The 21,990-nt window shown below is 37.3% G+C and overlaps 1 protein-coding gene and 1 pseudogene across 5 annotated transcripts in view; both read left to right on the forward strand.

Annotated features, from left to right (window-relative positions):
* Ctnna2 (catenin alpha 2) overlaps positions 1 to 21,990 on the forward strand; it is a 1,077,131-nt gene that overhangs the window by 635,452 nt on the left and 419,689 nt on the right. The window lies entirely within an intron of this gene.
* Positions 1,989 to 6,221, forward strand: LOC141415047 (small ribosomal subunit protein uS5 pseudogene; annotated as a pseudogene).

Raw genomic sequence — 21,990 nt, forward strand, 5'->3', positions numbered from 1 at the left:
ATCTAAGACAAATAGTAGGTAATGATCAGTAAAAGCCATCAAATGGCCTTGTCTTTGGGAATTTTAGAAAATACACAAATGACTTCAACTACATTTGAGAATTTGTGTGGTATGTCAATTTTAATACTTTGCATTTACACAAGAGCAGTTTATCTTTGATGTTTTTCACTTAAATGATGACTGCTCTGCCTCCAGACATTCCCACACTTGTGTGCTCTCTAGTCTACCTCCTCCTTACCACATCACTTGCTCAAATTATTTCTAAGTGTTGCTCTATACAACCCACCTAAACTCTTCAACTCACACAGCACATTCATATATATTCTTACTTATCTCATATCCAAATCCTTATTCATCTTTCCTCTCCATTTTCCCAGGGAAAATGTTTTTCTTCCCCTATTATATCCATTTTATTTATTATTAATACCATAGTGCAATTAATAGACATAGTGACCAGAAAAGCTCATATGGCAATGTGAGACTCCTGTGTTCCAAGAGAAGTTGTTTGGCTGTAACTATCAGCCAAAGACATTAATCAACAGCTAAAATCCACAGCACATAAAACTATCATGAAACTTCCATTTCAGAAAGAGTGAGACTGTTATAGCAATATTGAGTGGCAAGAGAAAAAAAACTTTAAAGCAAAAATCACCTTGAATCTTCAGCCAGCTCATTAGATTCTGTGAATTCCATATAAAAGAGAGATAATACCAAGTACAACTGAGACAGGGAGGATTTTATGGTAAACATCTCAGAGTCCTTTATTTTGGGAAAATAATTCTGAACTTGAGAATTGAGTGTTTTCTCTCATGGACATTGAATTTAAAGCCTATTGTATCTAAGAATGTTCACTGTGGCAGAACTCTTGCTGTTTGTACAACCTGAAAATGATCCAAAGCCCAGAGTAATAATTAAGGACCTTGTTATGCCATAAAAGATTCTCAAATTTTAATCTATGACAACCCACACAGCACTCTGGGCTTAAATACTTTATTGACCAGGCTGGCAGGCTGACTCCTCTGTCAGAGCTGGGAGAGCCCTGCTTCAATTTATCTCTCCCACACTATGTATTTGTTGTTATAAATCTTTTGCTAGGCTCTTTGAACATTAAAAATAGCCCAGCATTGCTGGCTTTGCTTGTGGTGCTGTAAGAGCCAAATCAAAGGTGCCAGCCTCCTGTGGCCTTTTCATGTTGCTCTGCTGCAGGACGCATTTACATCTGTTCCGGCCCTCACTGTCTAAGTGTCAAGTCAAGCAGTGGCATTTCCTGTTTAGAGTCTGCTCCACATCCCCAGTGTCTCCCTATCCAGTTATGGAAGCTGAGTCTGGACTTAGCTGGTCCTGGACCAGGCTGCACCTACTCCCTTCTATCCATAATGAGTAGGGGCATTTGAGTTGTCAGTGTTTTGCAGGGATCCCACTAGATGGAGCAGAATAGCTGTGCTGCCAGCAGAGTCCAGCCTCTGGGTTTTCACTGTGGTCAAAGGAGTAGACTGGCAAAGGATGTAGCAAAAGCCAGGGATTAGTTTATGAAGGCTCAGAAAAAAAATAGTTCCAGTATAGGCCCAAGTGCAAATCAGAACTTACCTCAAGAATGAGAGAGTGGATTCACACGTGTCAGCCCGTTTCTATACAGCAAATAACAATGTGTTCAGATAGAACTTTATGAATTTCCTTCTTCAAATGTGAAAATGTTATTTGTTTGGATTTTATTCTAGTTGTGAGTAGAAAGAAATTTTGTGGGGTTATCCCACAGACACTACGGGAGCATTTCTGCATCTCTTCACTTTTTTTTCTTTTCCCTCTAACCTCATTTTCTAATCTGTAAAAATCAGCCATATTAAGGTATAATTGACATCTAATAACCTGTACATATTTAAAGTATACAAATAATTTGTTTTTCATTTGATGGGTTCCATGGTTCATCATCATAATCAAGATAATAAATATATCCATTACCCCTTAAAATTTCACTGGGCCCTCTTCTTCTCTGGGAAAACACCAAATGGCAGATGATGCAGGTGCAGTGGGAAAGTCCATGCATGGGAGGCCACAGCAGCTTCCATAGACAGTTCAGCAGTGGCCTCCTGCTATGGAGGCAAGGCTGAAGACAAGGAGTGGATCCCTGTCACCAAGCTGGGCTGCCTGTTCAAGGACATGAAGGTCAAGTCTTTGGAGATCTATCTTTTCTCCCTCCCCATCAAGGAGTCTGAGATTATTGACTTTTTCCTGGGGCATCCCTCAAGGATGAAAATCATGCCTGTGCAGAAGCAGACTCAAGTTGGTCAGTGCATGAGGTTCAAGGTATTTGTAGTCATTGGGGACTTCAGGCTCGGTGCTAAGGGTTCCAAGGAGGTAGCCACCTCCATCTGATGGGCCATCATCTTGGCCAAGCTCTCCGTTGTCCTTGTGTGGAGAGGCTACGGGGGGACAAGATTGGCAAGCCCCACACCATTCCCTTGCAAGGTGACAGGCCACTATGGTTCTGTGCTGGTGTGTCTCATCCCTGCCTCCAGGGCACTGGCATCGTGTTAGCTCCTGTGCCCAAGAAGCTGCTGCTGATGGATGCAGCCAGGAGCTGCACTGCCACACTGGACAGTTTTGCCAAGGCCACCTTTGGTGCCATCTGCAAGACCTACAGCTACTTGACCCCCAACCTCTAGAAAGAGACCGTGTTCACCAACTCTACGTATCAGAATTCACTGAACATCTTGTGAAAATCTACACCAGAGTCTCTGGGCAGAGGACCCAGGCTCCAGCTGTAGCTACAACATAGGGTTTTTTGTACACAAAAATAAAGGGAATTAACCCTGTTTTAAAAAAAAATTCACTGGGCTGTTTGAGCTCTCTTCTTCCTACCCCTCTCATCCCACTCACATCTTCAAGTTTTCTGTATAAATTAGTTGTTTTCTTCTAGACTTTTATAGAAATGGTTTCAAGCAGTTTGTGCTTTTTTTCGCTTAGTTTTTTCCTTAAGCACAATAACCTTGAGATTCATTAATATTGCATCCTATAGCAATTGAGTAACATTCCTTATGGTACAGTTTGTTCTTCCATCCACCTGATCATGGACATTTGAGTTATTTTCATTTTGAGGTTATTCCAAATAAAACTGCTATTAACCTTTGTGTACAAGATTTTTTTATTCTTTTATTTCTATGTTAAATATGTAGGAATAGAATAGCTACTCTTAAGTGGATATACTGAAGAATAATAAAGTCACATGAAAGCATCTTAAGCATTCTTGAAAAAAAGAAACTTCCAGATTCTTTTTCAAACAGTCTATACCATTTTATAGTCTCATTGACTGATAGCCCAAGTCCATGGACATCCCACCTACGTTTTTCTTGTAATCCCTACTAGGAGATAGTAACCTAGCCCTCATGTCCATCTTCATCAAAGTTGGCCTCTTATCTCTGACCATACATCCAAGAGTCAAGATTTGGAAAAGAAGGAAAACACTATACTGAGGGAAGTAATGACCTTACATTAACCGGAACTATTCACTTTGTGAGATTCCAGTGAGCAAAAGAACTTTTGCAGAATGATATTAGTCTGAATCATAGGATAGTAAATTAATATGGGTTATTATTAATATTAATTATGCCTCCTACATTATTATGTAGACTGAAAATAAAGGAGATATATTTTTGTCTTTCATTTTACAGAATCCACTAAATATTGCTCATAGATTGACTAAAATGTGCTCAGAGATAGAAAAATGTACTTTAGAGTATTCTTCACTAAGAGAAACATGGTTCTGTGTGTAGCTATTTTGTTCAAATTACTACAGCAGAAGTACCTTCTATATCCTCTCAGAATATTCCAAATGACCACAAGCTCAATACCTGCTGGAGAAGCCTACCTGTGCAGTCAAGAAAGAGCTTTATTCATGAAGCAGATTTTTATCTAAGAACATAATGTTGTCATGGACACATGAAGTGACTCAGAATCAGACAGTCTACACAACACTGCTCAATTATAGCAGGTCAACAGCATAAGGAAGCCCAATTGAGCTTCAGATAATAATCACATCCTTCTACTTCTTTCATTTGTATGTCTTCGAATCAGAAAGCCATCCAGCATTAGAGATTGTCTAGGCTTGTATCTCTCAAATTGTGTTCCTGGAAACCACCTTTGGAATTGGAAGGAGGCTATCAACTGGAGTTCTTTGTCTATGTGCTCTATCAGTTGAACTTTTGCATAAAAGGTCCACAATGAAGGAATGAAGGGAGGAACGGAAAGAAGGAGGGAGGGAGAGAGGGAGGAAGAACGGACAGATGGACAGGAGGAAATGAAGAAGGTCTAATTCTCATTTATCAGATGAAGAATCTGAGACCTCAAGAGGTGATATGATTTGTTTCTGCTGAAAGTCACACCAGTAATTGTAGAGCTAGGGCTAGAACACAGGGCACAACTTACATATAGCCAGGTTTTGTCTTTGATTTCATGGCTAGTAAAATAAAGAAGTTCATTCATAGTTAAATCAAATGCAAGTGCAATTCTGTCACTTGCATGATGTAAGACAGTCTCTCCAGGCCATCAAAGACACCACAAGAGAACATGATTTTTTAAAAAAGGGGTAACAAAACACTAACCCAAATTGTTCACTCTGAGATATTTATATTATTTTGTCCCTCTAGTTGTGTTTTCTTCAGGTCCTTCTTACTAAGTGGAGAAACCCAAAGAAGCAAATAATGAGAGCTATGACCAACTCCTCTTATGGTGAAAATAACCACACAGGGTATGTGTGTCTGTGGGTTTAGGGGACTGTGAATGTGTTCTGCGTGTTGCAGGCAGTGAATGTAAAAAGTTCATCAAAAGATTGTAATGATTATGTGGACAAACTCATTTCTTACTTAGGTTAAAGCATCGTCTTGCAGAGACAGGACAGGACATAGACCTTAAATGAAGAAAAAACTAAGCGAGGTGGAGCCAGTGAGATGTTCAGTCCCTTCTGCTATCTTACGAGTACAATGGCCAGGGTGGGGTGCAGGAGCATTTGCTAATGACTTAGAGAACAGAAAGGTACTGGGAGCCCCTGCATTTATTACACAATGATGTATCTATCATTCACGCATTTACTTAAAGAGGTTTGACCAAGATATTAGCAAAATACTGGGTATAATAATGTTTTATAGAATTCCACTTGAAATTTGGCCAAGTATTAAGATACTTATGTATTCATTTAAATGCATAACTTACTATTAGGTGATGGCAGTATTAAAATTATGTCATTTTGAAGTTTGTAGATGAAGTTCAAACCATGGACACACAATATCATTTTAAACAAATATCCACAAAAAAGGTAAATAGAAAGGGAATAAATATTTGATTTGTTGTAGAGCACTCTGCTAGATAAAATTATTTTAATTTTATCTCATTTAATCTAATCTCTAATACTATGTCATGTATATGCTTATCTACCCTCAGCAGCAGATAAAATAAATAACTTTCCCAAGGTCACAAACCCAGGTTAAGATTTTGACCCAGGTCTGTCTAATACCAAAGCTTGTGCTTTGTTATGACAACAATTTTAAGTATTTAAATTCATATTTATGAAATAATTACAAAAAGAGGAAGTCATATTTCTATGCATAAAATGTCAATTCTGGCTTTTTGGTGAGTTGCCCACAATAAACCCTCTTCCCAGAGCTAGGGCTCAGCCAGATGGGATGTTAATGGGACAGAAAGGACATTGAACCCAAGAAGACCTGAGGGCCACTGGGATATCAGCTGTGTTACTTTTTATCCCAGAAAATGAAGAACCAACCATTTTCAGCATGGTGCTCACAGAGAAACATTGTAGGTTCCTGTTGTCATTTCCACACCACATCACACATCTCAACACAGAAACAATGAAATCTACATAGAGAACTAACATGCCTACAGGTGGGAACCAGGTGGGAGACTCCTCACCTGTCCTTAAAACTAGCTTATATGCATGTGACAAAGCAGGCGTCTTTACTGAGCAGAGACTAAAACAAACAGAAAATTATAAAGTGCACAAAAGAATTTTCCACACTGCTGAGCTTTGCAAACTATTCACACTTGAATTCCTCTTTTTTGAATTCATTATCTTAAGACAGCATTTGGTTTGGAAAGCAAGAGAAGCTGAGCTGAAAATGTGTGTTGTTATTACTTGGAGTTTCTGGGAATAAGCTGCAAAGGCTGCAGCGTTCAGAGCCAGCTCTGCTCTTTGCAAATTCTTTGTCAATGATCCCTGCCTGCCTTTTGCTCTAATCATTGGAAAATATGAGACTCAGTAGAAAATATGAGACTCAATGGAAAATATTAATTGAAGGTACATTTCTGGCCATTTGTTCTGATAGCATTTTTGATTTTGAGCATATCCATTTTTATTTTGTTTTGTTTTGTTTTGTTTGTTTTTCTTTGGTTTGGTTTGGTTTTGTGGTGCTGGGTGTTCGAACTGAGGGCCTCACACTTGCTAAGCAAGCATACTACCACTGAGCTACAACTGCAATAATAGCATTATTTTGGATAGTTAACTTTATCTGAAATGTTTTATTAGTACCTTCTTTAAACTTTAATCACTTGCATTTTCACAATCATTCTTTTTTTTATTATATTCATATGTGCATACAATGTTTGGGTCATTTCTCCCCCCTTCCCCCAGATCCCTCCCTTACCCCCCTAACCCCTCGCTATCAGGCAGAAACTATTTTGCTCTTACCTCTAGTTTTGTTGAAGAGAGAATATAGGCAATAATAGGAAGGACCAAGGGTTTTTGTTAGTTGAGATAAGGATAGTTTTTTTAAATCAGGGTGTGAATATTTAGATCACACCCATACATAGAACTTACATAAATACTGTTTTATTAGGTTATTTTCCTGCCATTTTCACTATCTTCTGTACCTTTCCTTTTCCATATTTTTCTTTCTTTTGCCCATCCAAATCCTACTTGTCACTTGGTGTACAAATTCCTACCCTTTCTCTAAGATTTATGAAATCAACAAAGCCTAAAGAGAACTCTCCTTAACCTGACTCCCTTTGACAATGATTTTCTATCCCCATTATCCAACAGCTACTCAGGTGGTCTTTATAACATCTCTTATATCTTAATCTTGACCAAAAGGTTAAATTGTTATAATTATTTAACTTTTTATCTGTTTATAGTTTGCCTCTCCAAGTAAGCTAAACACTCCTTCAGCTCACATGTGTACTTGCATTTAGTATTTGCCATAACACCAAATGTTTGCCTTTCTGTGAGATGGACTTCATGAAGAAATTTTGTTTGATGACTGGAAAATTAATTGGTAAAATTATGCTTCTGAATAACCAACTGCTAAATGTTAGAAGGACACTTGAGTTCTTTTTTCCATTTTCTTCAGCTACTGCTTCATAACTGGCTGAATGAGAGCACAGTGTAAGAGCTCATTGCAATCCCCAGTTCATGTATGGTCTCACAAGAGTTTGTTGGATGGGGCTGGGAAGTGAGGGAGTTACTGAAAAGAAGAAATAAATTTCTGTTAACTGCTACTGTTTGCAATTTGCTACTTGAAGTAGGAAGGTAAATTTTAGTGCACATATATAATAAAATTGTATCGATTAGGCTGCCTTTTGCAAAGATATTAGTGCTATTAAATTGACCTTTGCCAGTATAAAAATAACTTGTTTATAATGAAAGCTAGACAAATAAATTGGATATAAATTGGATATAGCAGATTAAAAAGCATTGGATATAAGGCATCTATAAAGTTACTACAAAGGCAAAGTATGGACCAGTTGGGTAGGTTTGTGCAATGGATAAATACTGCTTAGGGACCCAGAACCAGAAGTTAGGTGGCAGTGATGTCATAATAACCAAAGGGCATGACATAAATGTGACAATATGCTTTGCATCCTGCTCAGCATTGATGCTAGATCCAGAATTACACTGCAAACAGTAGGTACTATGCAAAGGAAATGGTGGTGCTCAGATACCACTTCTGGACATTAGCACATATTCCCCAGCCTTAGTTTCAGTCCACAAACATTAACTGATTAATTATAGAATCTCTGGAACTCTGAGACACACAGATTATCTAAGAGAGGAACTAAGGTCTGGGTACCTTAGTATATCCTCTGAAGCATAATTTCACTTACCTCTGCACAGGATCTCACATTTCAAATGGTAAATAGTGCATTGTATAAATCAGGTCTTTTGATGATCGTCCCTTCTCCAAGAGCCTGTTACTTAGTAAGTTCTATACTGTGCACTGCACCATTACCAAGAGGGTCAGAAGAACACAAGGCAGAGTCATTACCCATGATACTCACAATCTATAAGTCATCTTACATCATACAATATATATCCTCTTTGAGTGTTTAACTCCTCCCAAATTTGAATCAAAATTTGTACACCAAATGACAAGTAGGATTTGGATGGGTTATAGACTTGGTACATTAGTACAGAGAGCACAAAACATAGAATGGTACTTGTCTGCAAATGGGGTGGGGGATCACCACAAGGCAAATATATAAGGAAGCAAAAAAAAAAAGTAGGTCTGACAACATGACAACCTAGATAACCACTACTATCACTTAGATTTGGAATGTAAAATGCAATCTATATGTGCTCTGTGGGTATGAAATAGAAACTCTTAAATTTATTAGATTATGGGTGGTATATATGTCAAGAGAAAAGAGAAGATCAAGAATGAGAGCCTATAAAACAAAAAGGGGATGGTTTAGGAGGAAAAGACAATGAACATGAAATTGTCAGAGTTAGAAAACAAAATAAGATTGTCTTTTTTAAGGGACATTTTGCAACAGAAAGATGGAGAAGGCTTTAAAATCTTGATGATGTTGAACAACTATCTTACAGGGTAAAGACAGTTCAAAAAAATACAAGAATGAGCATGGGGTGGTATTCATTGGGGATAAGAAGAATAGATTATGAAATTTGGGGCTCTCCACTACCAAAAATAGTGACGATGGTGTTTGCTGTAGCACATTAATCAGTATATTTGAATTTCACTTTCCTAATCTATTAAATGAAGAGGCTGGAGTACTTGGTCTCTCAGACACCATCAAGCCTTTCCATTTTCTGTAATCAGTTGTCCCAGACCTCCTTGTGAATACCTTTCACCTCTGTCTGATTTGCAGGTGTCCGTCACTTTCATACCTAAGATGTTGACTAGTCCAGCATCACACCTTGAACAATTCCCCTTTGGGACTAGGAAGGTAGCTCAAAGTGTCTCTTGATTTTCTCTTTTTTACTTCTCCTAATCAGAATCTTCTGCCTCCTCAAGCTGTACCCATCCATTCTTCATTTTTAGAATTCTCTGTGCTTCTTTCCTGGGTTATGACCAGATTTCTGTTCCTTTCTAGATGAATTCTCTTTGGCATGTATAAAACACTCACTTAGGACTTGTGTAACTTAGATCATGTAGTAGAATGTCCACAACTTAATAAGGCATGAAGTATGGAGGAAAATAAAATTAGAGGAAATAAATTGATTCTTATATTGATAGGATACAAAAGTTCAGAATAAATACCCCAAGTGGCCTTACTTTGCAAGTTACTGAAATCTAGAATTTCTTACTGAAGCAATCTGCATGTTTGGATTATAAAAGCCCTTTAAATTGATACCCATATAATTTTCTTCCTTCCTCCCTCTGTTCCTTCCGTCTTCCTTCTTTCCTCCCTTCCTTCCCTCTCTCCTTCCCTTCCTTTTTGGTAAGGGCAGATTTTTCTGGACTTTGAGAATATTGAGAACTACAACTTCTTTATCCCTTAGAGGTATGAAATAACTAATTGTTGTCTCTCTCTGCTTTTATTATTTTTAAGAGTCTCTTATCATTCTTGCCATAGCCTCTTTTATGCTCAGCCTACTGAGAAGAGGTTCATCATTCCATTAGTTAGTAAGCTCTTGTCAAGATAGATGGAATTTTAGACTTATTCTGAAGTGGAGCCTCTCTCCATCTGCTTTGGAAACAGCTCACAAATTCTTCTTGTTGTTTCAGATGTGATCATCAATCTCCTGCCACAGGAAATTAAGAACTGTTATTTGTTTGTTGGGTAGGAGAGTTTCTAGAATTTGACCCCTAATTTGTTACCCATTCTTTTTACTTTGCCTGTAGCATCCTACTAAAGGTTTGCAGAGTCTTCTTTTATTTCTTGAGACTCACTGCATGAAAAATTGTTTCATTCCATTACTGTCACATTTGGTCATATTTATTAAAAACAAACACAGCCACTTTATAGCCAGTTTGTATCTGCCATCTTCCAACTACTGTGCTGTCTCTCTGCAGGGTCTGTTTTTCACCAGCTACTTGTTATATCCCTGATGATTTGCCCCAGGAGAGTGCCATCTCTCAGTGGAGTTGGAGTTGGTTATAACTCTCTGGCTCTTTTCCTACATCAGGTGGTGGTAAATGCATTTCTAGAACATAAAGTACTGACCACCAGAATGAAAAGAAAGATGGCTAAAACTTATATTAAGCCCAATTTAGTAGTAAGCACAAACTTTTCTTAGCATTGAAAGTGATGAAAAAATAACAAAGGTGAAGAGAGAGTGTTTGATAAAAAGTAGATATCCATGTAATTCACATGCTGAACATTGTGACCTCACTGTCAGGGGACAAACCCTGGCTTTTTCTAAGAAGAGTCTTCAGCATCTTTGGCTTCTCCTCATTGGCAGGCTCCTCTGCAGAAAAATGACAATGTAGTGTCATTTCCATAGCAGAGAATAACCAGGCATGCAGGGCACACTAAACACAGAAAGAATCACAGTCTGTGACTGACACCATGATTTTCTTTTCATAGCCTTCCTCTGGCCACCAGGGTAGCGTTTTATTCTTTTTAAATTTTTAAACAAAATTTTTACATTGGCATATAAAATTGTATGTATTTACTGTGTATGCTGTGTTGTTGTGAAGTATATACATACAATGACTAAATGTGGTTGATTAACATACACATTACCTCACAGTATTTTTGTGACATGTTCCGTCCACTCTCAGCATTTTTTCAAGAATACAATATATTATTAACTATAGTCACCATATTGCACACCAAATCTTTTGTATTTATTTCTCTTGTCTAGCAAAATTTATGTGATCTTTGACCACCATTTCCCAAACTCTGCCTCCAACTGACCTCATTTCTGGTAACCACCATTCTACTCTATTTTAGTGAGATCACTGTTTTCATATTTCACATATGAATGAGTTTGTTATATTTGTCTTTATGTGCCTGACTTATGTTCCTTAACTTAATGTACTCCAGGTACATCCATGTGGTCACAAATGAGAGAATTTCACTTTTTTATTTGTTAATTTTGTGTTCTGCAAATTTGCTGAATTTGTTTATTGGTTTTAACAAGTTTTTAGTGAAGTCTTTCAGATTTTCTATATATGTGATCACATTGTCTGTAAAAAGAGACATTTTAACTTCTCCCTTTCCAATTTAGATGCGTTTTATTTCTTTCTATTGTCTAATTGCTCTGGTTAGGACTTCTAGTAATGAGTAGAAGTGAAGAGTGGGCATCTTTGTCTTATTTTGAATCTTCTTTTCCCCATTGATATTAGCTGATAGTTTGTTGTTCAAATCAGGCTTTTATTGTCTTAAGGTATGTTCCTTTTGTACCTAATTTTTGAGAAAATTATAGACACTTTATTAAGTGTCTTTGCCTTTGTTATCAGGATGATGGTGACCTCATAAAATGAGTCTGCAAGTATTCTCTCCTCTTCAATGTTTTGAATAATTTTAAGAAGAATTGGTATTTGTTCTTTAAATGTTTGGTAGAGCTGGTCATGATGGTTCACACCTGTAATTCTCTCATTCAGGAGGCTGAGGCAGGAAGATCATGAGTTAGAGGCCAGCTTGGGCTATTATAGAGAGACCCTCTCTCAAAAAAACAAAAATTAGCTAGCATTTGTTGCCCTCAACACAGAGAAACTAAAGCAGATACCTTAAAAGCAACTGAGGCCAATAGGAGAAGGTGACCAGAAACTAGAGAAAAGGTTAGATCAAAAAGAATTAACCTAGAAGGTAACACACATGCACAGGAAATCAATGTGAGTCAACTCCTTGTATAGCTGTCCTTATCTCAACTAGCAAAAACCCTTGTTCCTTCCTATGACTGCTTATACTCTCTCTTCAACAAAATTAGAGATAAGGGCAAAATAGTGTCTGCCGGGTAGCGAGGGGGTGGGGGTGAGAGGGAGGGGGCGGAGTGGGTGGTAAGGGAGGGTGTGGGGGCAGAGGGAAGAAATGACCCAAGCATTGTATGCACATATGAATAATACAAAAATAAAAATTTTAAAAAAATGGCTTAGGATGTAGCTCAGTGGTAGAGCACTTGCCTAGCATGTACAGGGTTCTGGGTTTGATCCCAGCACAACAAGCAAAAATAAAAGTTTGGTAGAACTCAGCAGTGAACATTAGGCCATGTTTGTTTTATTTTTGTTGGGTTTTTTTTGTTTTTGTTTTATTTTTTGATGAGAGACTTTTATTACTGATTCAATCTTTTTGTTTATTATTGACCTACTAAATTTTCTAATGTTTTATTATTCGGTAATGGTAGATTGTATGCACCAAGGAATTTATCCACTTTTTCTTGGTTATCCAATTTGTTGGCATACAATTTTTTGTAATAGCCTTCTATGGACCTTTGTATTTCTCTTGTTACAATTGCAATGCCTCCTTTAAATTTCTAATTTTATTTATTTGAGGCTTCTCTCTTTTTTTAATATAGCTAAGGGTTTGTCAATTTAAAAACAACATTTAATTATATTTATCTTTGCTACTGTTTCTTTCATCTGTATCATTTATTTCTGACCTTTATCATTTCCTCCCTTCTACTAACTTTGGGATTGGAGCTTGGTTTGGTTTTTTTGTTTGTTTTTTAACAAGTTCTTTGAGACACAAATTTTTTTCTTTGAAATCTTTCCTCTTTTGACATAGTTGTTTATTCCTATAAACATCTCTCTTAGAATTGCTTTTGCTATATTCCTTAGGTTTGGGTAAGTTGTGTTTGCAATATCATTTATACCAAGAAAGTTTTAATTTCCCTTTCAGTTTCTTCAGTGACACACTAGTTGAATAGGAACCTATTGTCTAGTTTCCATGTGTTTGTGAATTTTCTGAAGATCTTTTGTTTTTGATTTCTAGTTTTATATTTTTGTTGTCAAAAAAAGATTTGATATGATTTCAGCCTGTTAAATTTAAGTCTTGTTTTGTAGTGTAGCATGTGATCTATACTAGAGAATTTTCTATGTGCACTTGAGAAGAATGTGTTCTACAGCTGTTGGATGGAATGTTCTGTGTGTCTATTGGATCCATTTGATCTAGGGCATAGTTTAAATTCAGTTTTTCCTTATTGATTTTTTGACTGGATGATCTGTACACTTCTGAGAGTTGGGAGTTGAATCCTCATACTATTATTGCATTGCAGTTTTTCTCTTCTTTCAGATATAGTAACATTTTTATACACTAGATGTTTTGATGGTGGGTGCATAATTTTTACAATTGTTATCCTCTTTCTGAATTGATCCCTTGATCGTTATATAATCATCTTTTATGATTCTTTTTACAGTTTTTTTTTTTGCTTAATAAAGTCTATTTTATTTGCTATAATCATCGCTACTCCTGTTCTCATTTGGTATCATTAATATAGACTATCTATTTCCATTCCTTCTCTTCTAATCCATATATCTTTTTGCAGGTGAGGTGAGTCTCTTGTAGGTTATATGGTCAAGTTTTAAAGAAACTGCAAGAGCCTGGTGCCATTGGCTCACACCTGTAATCTTAGCTACTCAGGAAGCAAAAATCAGGAGGATTATGGTTTGAAACCAACTCAGGCAAACAGTTTGCATAATCTTATCTCAAAAATAACTCAACACAAAAAGGGTTGGCAGAGTGGCTTAAGTGGTACAATGCCAGCATAGGAAACATGAAGCCTTGAGTTCAAACCCCAATGTCACCAAAAAGAGGGAGAGAAGAAGAGAAAAGAAAAGAAATTTCAAGAGCCATTGATAATGACTCCTCCTTATAGAGGGCATTTTTGTGGATTACTCTAGATCACAGAGGTAATTACTAACAGATCTAAACCAAGAATTCAGGCCTTCAGCTCCCACATACAATCTTCTTCTCCCATATTACTATATAAAGCAAACACTTGGGAAAAAAGACAAAGACAAAGGCATTGGGATACTATTTATCAAAGAGCTAATACTGTAATCATTATTACTCCTTATCAAGCATATACTTAATGCTTGGCACTTTTCTAAACATTGAAAATATTTAGTCATCACCAACCAACTATATTTACCATTCTCAGTTTCTTTAAAGAGGAAATTGAAACATAGTAGGCTTGATAGTTGATTGAAGGTCACTAAGTTGGTAATTCATAGATGGAGAATTGAAGTCTGGATCTGGGATTCTGAAATGTATATTCATAATTCCTACACTCAGCTGCCTGGCAATGTCATGTGAGAACATGTTACATAGAGTGAAATTGCATGCAGTTTCACAGCCTGCTTTTTCACTAAGCATCCATGCTATGAAAAACCATAGCAAACTTTTTTTTATAATTACCATTTGTTTTGCTTTATAATCTTGCTTCTGTGATCTTGCTTTATGTTGTCTACTTCTTCTTTTTCCCTTAATATTTTCTTTCTGTTCTTCTTTCTCTATGTGCTCTATTGTGTTTCAATTCTTTTCTGAAGCAATTTTCAACTTTAACTTAATTCATCATTGGCAACAAGAATGGAACCATGTTCTAGCCCCTCTACCCTGCATCTAAGATAGAGTAGTTTGCCTCCTTGTTTGTTTGTTTGTTTGTTTTCTCATCCCCCTTTTAGTTTGTCTTTACAAGGTTCAAAAAACTTTACAACTTTGTCATTTCTGACACAGGACACACACATAAGCACATATTTGTAGAAGGATACATGAATGAATGGAGAGAGCCTGTGTCTGTGTGCTCACATGTGTGTATGCCTTGTAAAGTCTGTGAAATGTTAAATTTGAATGAATATAGAGAATCCATATGGTGATGCCCAGAAAGCCCACAACTCAGGATTCAGGTCTGTCTTACACATATCCCTTTGAGAGCTATTAGCATGTAACCATCAATGGAAGGCTACTGTGATTTTCCAGGAAATAAATATAAAGATAGAAATTAAGCAATTTAAAGGTGGAATTCTAGTGAACATCAATAGTTTAGAAGCCAGCGGTAGGTAATTAGTAAAAATAGTCTGAAAAATTGGGCTAAAACTAAGAGAAGGAGTCTTGCCATTCAACCACAAAACTCCAGAAAGGTGAACTATTTTATAGAATATACCTAGGAAGCATCCCCTGGATCTGATATAAGCCAGTAGGGATTTTTGTAAATACCAATTTATTGAGATAATTAGTATGTAGGATTGTGGTTGAAGACAAACCAAAATGTTCAGAGGCAACCTGACCCTCCTCTCTGTGAAGAGTAGTTTGGGCTTATAGTACTGACTGTAGCACTATTTAGTGACCTTGGGCAATGCTCTGTCTTTCTGAGCCTCTGTTTCCTGAGTTACACAATTTAGTGAGTAGATTATATATGTCTGAAGTATAGTCCAACTCTTATAATGTATCTACTATGACATTAGTAGGTATTAAGCCCTCCTTGACCACCCAGGACAAGTACTTCAAGGGGGAACATTAACCCTGTTGTGGTTCTCAAATTACACACCAAGTGAGTACTGAGGACAAATTTATGGCCTCCTGAATATTACTGTTGCTATCCTGACAATCTGCATACTTTAATTTTAGTTACAAATGATTAGCATATGGCATATATGACATAGCCTTTTAATACCTCATCATTAGTGTTTGTTCCCATATATCCATGGACAGTTTTGGGGTTACAGAAAGTACTGAGGGGTTGGACTCAGGTACTCATGCCTGTTAGGCAGTTGATCTACCAATTTTGTATGCCACCAGCCCTTCATAGACAATTTTAAGCAAGCCTTAGATACATTGATTTAAATATTATTATAACCTATATGTAGATATCTGTTCTGTTTATGGACCAACTATGAATGGTACCTGGTAGATCCCTTAAACTATATGTCTTAGTTTCTTCGTGTTTGAAATGCAATTTTTAAAAATAATAATAATTTTTACAATTCAATTGATACCAATGTCAAAGACTTGATATTCATTCCTGTCTGGTATTCTATAGTTCCACCCACTGTCCTGTGTTCAGAAGTCTTCCAACTTTCCAGTTTGAAAAATGGAAATTCATGTAAAGAGAGGAACCTTAACTGAACCTTTCCTGGGAGGCCAGGAAAAACCAGGGAAGACTCAAGATGGTTCCTGTAAAACCAATGAAGCTCTTTCCCATTATATTATGAAGAAAACTAGCCAAACCAAAGATTATAACTTTCTGTTCGTAAAGCCCTTTGCCCTGGAATTTACCAAGACTTTCTGATCCATTTGGTTCCAGCTCTCTTTGTTACTGAGTGACTTTTCATTTCTGAATTCTTGAAAGGCTCTAAAGAAAAAGAAAGATAAGGAAAGACCAACTAGCAAAACATTTTTTCAGCCCTATATCAAACTAGTTACCTGAAAAAAGCTTACACTACCAGGAAACATCAATGAGTCATTCAAACCAGTACTTTTATTGGTAGATAATAGCCAATGATCATTCATGAGAAATTTGCTTTCATGTGTTTAAAGTCCTATTCTATTAATAAACTTATAGATTAAATGTCAACATTTTACATGACTGCAGTTGTAATCCTGTTAATTAATTTTCAGTCAAAAGAAGTTGATTTAATCTACACCATTGCTTCCAATTTGTTAAAACTTTGTTTGTATAATAATCGAATTGTTTAAAGTTTCTTGAATTGATTCCATGGGACAGCTCCAGCCTGATGCTTTGACCTCTATTATAATACTCAAAATATTCCACTGTACATCCCACTATTTTGATAGCTCTTTAAGGTAAAGGACTCTCTTGTTCTGGTTTTCCCTCCAAATATTAAGAACAGAACCTTGTACATAGGACCTGCTCAGTAAGAAGAGGTCAGTATTAAGAAAACTTGTAAATAGATGCCTATTTGGCTATATGCCTAATTTTTTATGCCTTTATTTTTCTGATAAGGGCCCCATTTTTCCCTTGCCTTGTGAGTGCTAGCTTGAATCTTTTCTGTGTAATTCTTAGTTCTTTAGAAATTCAAAGTTCTTGGCTCAGCCTCCTGAGTTGCCCTGCCTTTTATAGGTGCAGTAAATTTGATCACCATCAAGGGCTGTTAAACAACATACAGTGATGAAAATAGTTCCCTTTGCTGACATTAGGTGTTTTCTAAAATAGCTCGATAAATTCTGGTCAAAAGAAATTCTTTGTGATTTCAAAAGTCAGAAAGCAAACTGTTGACATGGATCTGAGCAGACAGAAAATAAATGGCCTTGTAGTTGCTCAGAAATATGTCACGTGCTTTTTAACATGACTTGCAGTTGACTGTTCCTTCACTCTATGATATTATAATAGAAGTTATATAAGCTCGTGAGGTTACAAGAGGGCTTGTAGGAGGCAACTTGTTTGCAAGGCGATGTATCTGCAGGAGGCATAATGGATAGGGTGGGCAGGAGTGGTAAATTGGTAACTTTTGGGGAAAAAATAGAGATGATTTTAAATTTCACTTATCTGGTTCTTAGGAATAGGGATACTGATGATACTGGTAACTCAACAATGAAACTTTGTCCATAAAGTAAGGCCTGGAAGCAGCTGCTGCTGACTCATTCATCTTCTTCCACTTACTTTCTACTTTAAGCCTTCCTGCACAGAGTTGCAAACTTCACTTCCTCAAACTATACTTTCACACCGTCTTTCTCTTCATTACCTATTATATTAAACACAACCCAGCACAAAAGAAGTGGAAAAATATACGAAATAGAAAGCATGAAAACCAAGAATCTGGTATTTCTTTGTGTCTTTTCTGCTAGATAACTTGAGCAACCTTGGCTGGGCCATTGCCTTCTCTTGACAAGAATGGATTTGCAGTTCATGATATCTAAATAAATCTACTCAGATGTCTCAATTCATTTGCAAGCCCTGATATTTCTCTTGATCACCATGTTATACCAACCTGATCTCCTATTAGTTCCAAAACAGAGTATATACAGATGCATAATTTTATACCTGCATGGTATTTCTTAACCACATTTTTTAATCTCTTAGTTAAAGCTTGGGCTTTCAGTTCTCTACTCTCTTTAACCTTGCATTTCCCTCATCATCCTTAATTTGCAGGCCCCAGGAAGGGTTTGAATTTACTTGCTTACTTATTCCTTGTTTTGTTTTCTCCACCCACCCCCTTGCCTGGTTTTAATGTGCTTATCTCTCCTGATAGCTCATACTCTTTAGTCCTCTCTCCTGAGCCTCTTTGATCTGCAACCTTCCTCATAGATTATCTCTTCTTTAAAGATTTGATTGTTTGTTATTTTTTGATATGTAATGTAAGAATGATGGATTCTGGAAGTCTCTAATAAAAGACCTCACTGATAATCTATAGTCTCAGATATACCACTGCAAGGCTATTAGCCTCTTTGGGCCTCACGACTCTATCTTTGTTTAATGACCTGGAGATAGGAGTGGGAACTGAAGTACATTAGAGAATGTGTGCTATTTGCTCAAATATTTTCATGGGTAGGTCAAGTTTATTAATGCGTGAAACAAACCTGGAGCAAGATCATAGCAATTATTAAAGAGTGAAGTTAATAGCAGAGGCATTTCATGATTTCTTTTTAAGAGTAAATTGTATGCCAAACAAGATATGCCTGTGCAAGTTAAATTCGAGTCCACGTCGACTGATAAGCAGACTCTGAAAACAGTGGCCTGTATATTGACATTCACTTCTGAGTAGAGCTTTGAATATCTGTTCTAGAGCTTTGGCTGTGTCCCTGCTAAACTGTGCTATTGTATGAGCACTTCTATGTTCCTTTGTAGGTTTTTCCTTGAACTGTTTCATCTTTCTTGACTCTTGATGCATATCCTTTATTCATTTTGTAAGTCCCTATAATACATAGATGCATGCTTCTGCCTACATTGCTTCTCAGTAAAAGCTGGCTGAAATTTGCATTGAAGATGGCAGAAAGTTAAGAGTGGGAAACACTGTAGAAATATAAGAAGGAACGGATTGCAGAACAGTATTTGAAACAGAATAAGAAGTCAGTGTAAAAGAGAGGTCCTGGGTACTGGTCTGGCCTTTTTGTCCATGGTGGAACACAGATTTCTAGCACTGAGCTCAGCTACAAATCACTGGACCCAGTGTTTCCCACAATGTTAACCTAGGAGGTAGACAGAGGAGCATTTTTCACCATCATAGCTGGGCATTTTAACATGTTTTTGGGAAAGTTGCTATGTATTTTTAATATATGTTAGAAAAATACTCATTTTCCATGTACAAAGTAATGGGGCTTTTTCATTAATTTAGAGAAGTAAGAGTTAAATAAATAGTGCATTGCATAGATTAAGCAAAAATTATGAAAGTTCTATTCAAATTATTAGGTCTGGGGAAATCCCTTTGGCTTTTAAAGGAAGAAATTGACTTGGCCAAGATCACACAGTGAGTAATTGGCAGAATTTGTCTAAATCTCAGATGTAGTAGACAAAGCCTGAGGACTGGGTGCTGTTACTCACTGCATGAATTGGATGGTTTTGTATTCCTTCTCTCACACTGCTGTTCACTTTTGAAACTGGACATAATGAACCCAGGGTGCATATCCCTGTGCATGTACAAGAGCACGAGCTGTTCCTGACAAGTGGTGGGAGTGTCATGAATATGTGTCTCCTTCTCCCCATGTCGCCCAGTAGTTTTCCTATGTCACAAGTTGGTTTTCTTGCCCCTATTCTATGTTTGAGCTAATTTCCCAGTCCTTTCATGGTTAACAGAAAATTTAAATACATCTCACACTGGTGCTGCCTTTTCCAAATAATTTTTCCCACAGTATCAATTAGAATCCTCATATGAACCCAGGGAGTTAAGAGCAGAAAGTGTTATTATCCCTATTTTCTACATGAAGAAAGAAAATGCTCTGTGGTCATGCAATAATTCAGTAAGGGCTGTGTCTTCTTTCTTGCAGCTGACTGCTGTTTCCTCTCTTTTTCCCTTGAGGAAAAAAGAAAAATACAGACTGATCTAAATGAAGCATAATTGCTGGGCTTCACTCCCATATTTATGTTTTATAATGCTGATTTCTTTCAGATTGATTTCTGAGCCTTGTCTCCATGAATTGTCTTAGAAGAAAAATGGCTAACTCGTTTTGAAGAGAAAATTTGTCTATCAAACTCCTATGCTTTTTCTTGAGATGTAATACTTCTCATCTTCCACTTAGTTTTGTCATATCTGAATACAATGTCCCACATTTACCTGAGCTAAAAATAATGCTTTTAAAAGAATGCCACAGCTTTGGCATGGTGGCTCACACCTGTAATTCCAGCTACTTGGGAAGAGGAGATCAGGAGGATCATTGTGATTTGAGGCCAACCCAGGAAGAAAGTTAGAGAAATCACATCTCAACCAATAAACTGTTCATGGTGGTACACTCCTGTCATTCCAGCTACAAGGGAAGCATAAATAGAAGGATCTCAGCCCAAGCCAGCTTGGACAATAACATAAGACCCTATCTCAAAAACAACTAAAGGAAAAAAGGGTGTGTGGTTCAAGTGATAGAGTGCAATTGTGAGTAGAAGGAGAAGGAGAAGAGAGAGAAAGAGAGGGAGAAGAATGCTACTTTGGTAAAATAAGAGATTCTCAAGGGTACATGAAAGGGTAGATTGTTTTTATTTGATAAAGCAAGTGTGCATGTGTTTGCATGTGTAGATGCACATACACATACACACACACAGAGAAACATCCTATATGTGGTGTTGACATTATGAACTCCACTGACATTAGCAGGAACAGAATACCATTGCTGTTGACTACTGTTGTCTTTTAGCATCCAAGAGAATGTCGGCACTGGGTGTCACTCATAAAATACAAGTCCATTTAGGACCACATCTTTCAGCCTCCCTTTCCCCACGCAGGTGGAATGTTCTCGAGAGCTTTAAGCTGCTGCTTATGCCCCCCTTTTAGTGCATTTGTGTCAGCAGTAATAGTGCTTAATTAAATGAAGCCATTTCAATGTGGATAGTAAGTACAGCAAGCTTTTTAATCACAGTGAGCCAGTGCAGTCCTGCTATCTGTAGCTGGTTACCAGCCACTCTTCCTTTATTAATGGGCTTCCTTTGCCAAGGGACGGAATGCATCATTTTCAGAAACCCATTAAAAGACACAGCCTATTGTTGCTGCCCTCAGCCATACCTTGTGAATTCAGTTTTCTTCCTCTGTGTGAGGGGAAATTCCTCTTGAGGACATATCCATGGGCTCTATTTAGCCAGCACCATTCCCTCATATGCTCTGTATTTTAAGTCTTGCGTTCAGGTTCATTTGCTAGTAGATGTTTTAGTGGCTCCTCTGAGCTGCTTTCATCTGCCTGGAAGTTGAAATAGCTGTGGCATATCTGAATACAAAAGCACTGAGAACTAAAAGAACATGGCAAGAAAATAACCTCTCTTTCCCAGAAACATGCACATTCTTGCAGAAACTACTGCAACTTTGTTGCTAAGACATTTTTCACCCCCTGGACAGGAAACTTACTTCCAGATGAAAACATGCTGCCTATTCAAGTTTACTCCACTAGAGGGAGTGACTCACCCATCCCTGAAGAGTGGGCTTTCTAACTCCTACTTGAACAACTTTAATAAAGTAGAATCATGCAGATCCTGAGGGAGGTCAATCCATCACCGAGATGCTCCAGAAGGTTAAAATCATTCTGTCCTATAAAGTTACTCCAAAATTCTGCTGAAGCCAGACACAGGACAAGTTCCTGTAAAGCTGTGGATGAATGGGTGTTGCAGGAGTTGAAGTTGAACAACTAGCTGCTTGAGGCATTTTCCTGAATTAACAAACCATTGGTTGGTTTGTCCTGGACTCTTAGTAGAAGCTGCTCTGTCTGTTCAGA

This window comes from Castor canadensis, chromosome 12, assembly GCF_047511655.1.
Source record: "Castor canadensis chromosome 12, mCasCan1.hap1v2, whole genome shotgun sequence".
Taxonomy (NCBI): Eukaryota; Metazoa; Chordata; class Mammalia; order Rodentia; family Castoridae; genus Castor; species Castor canadensis.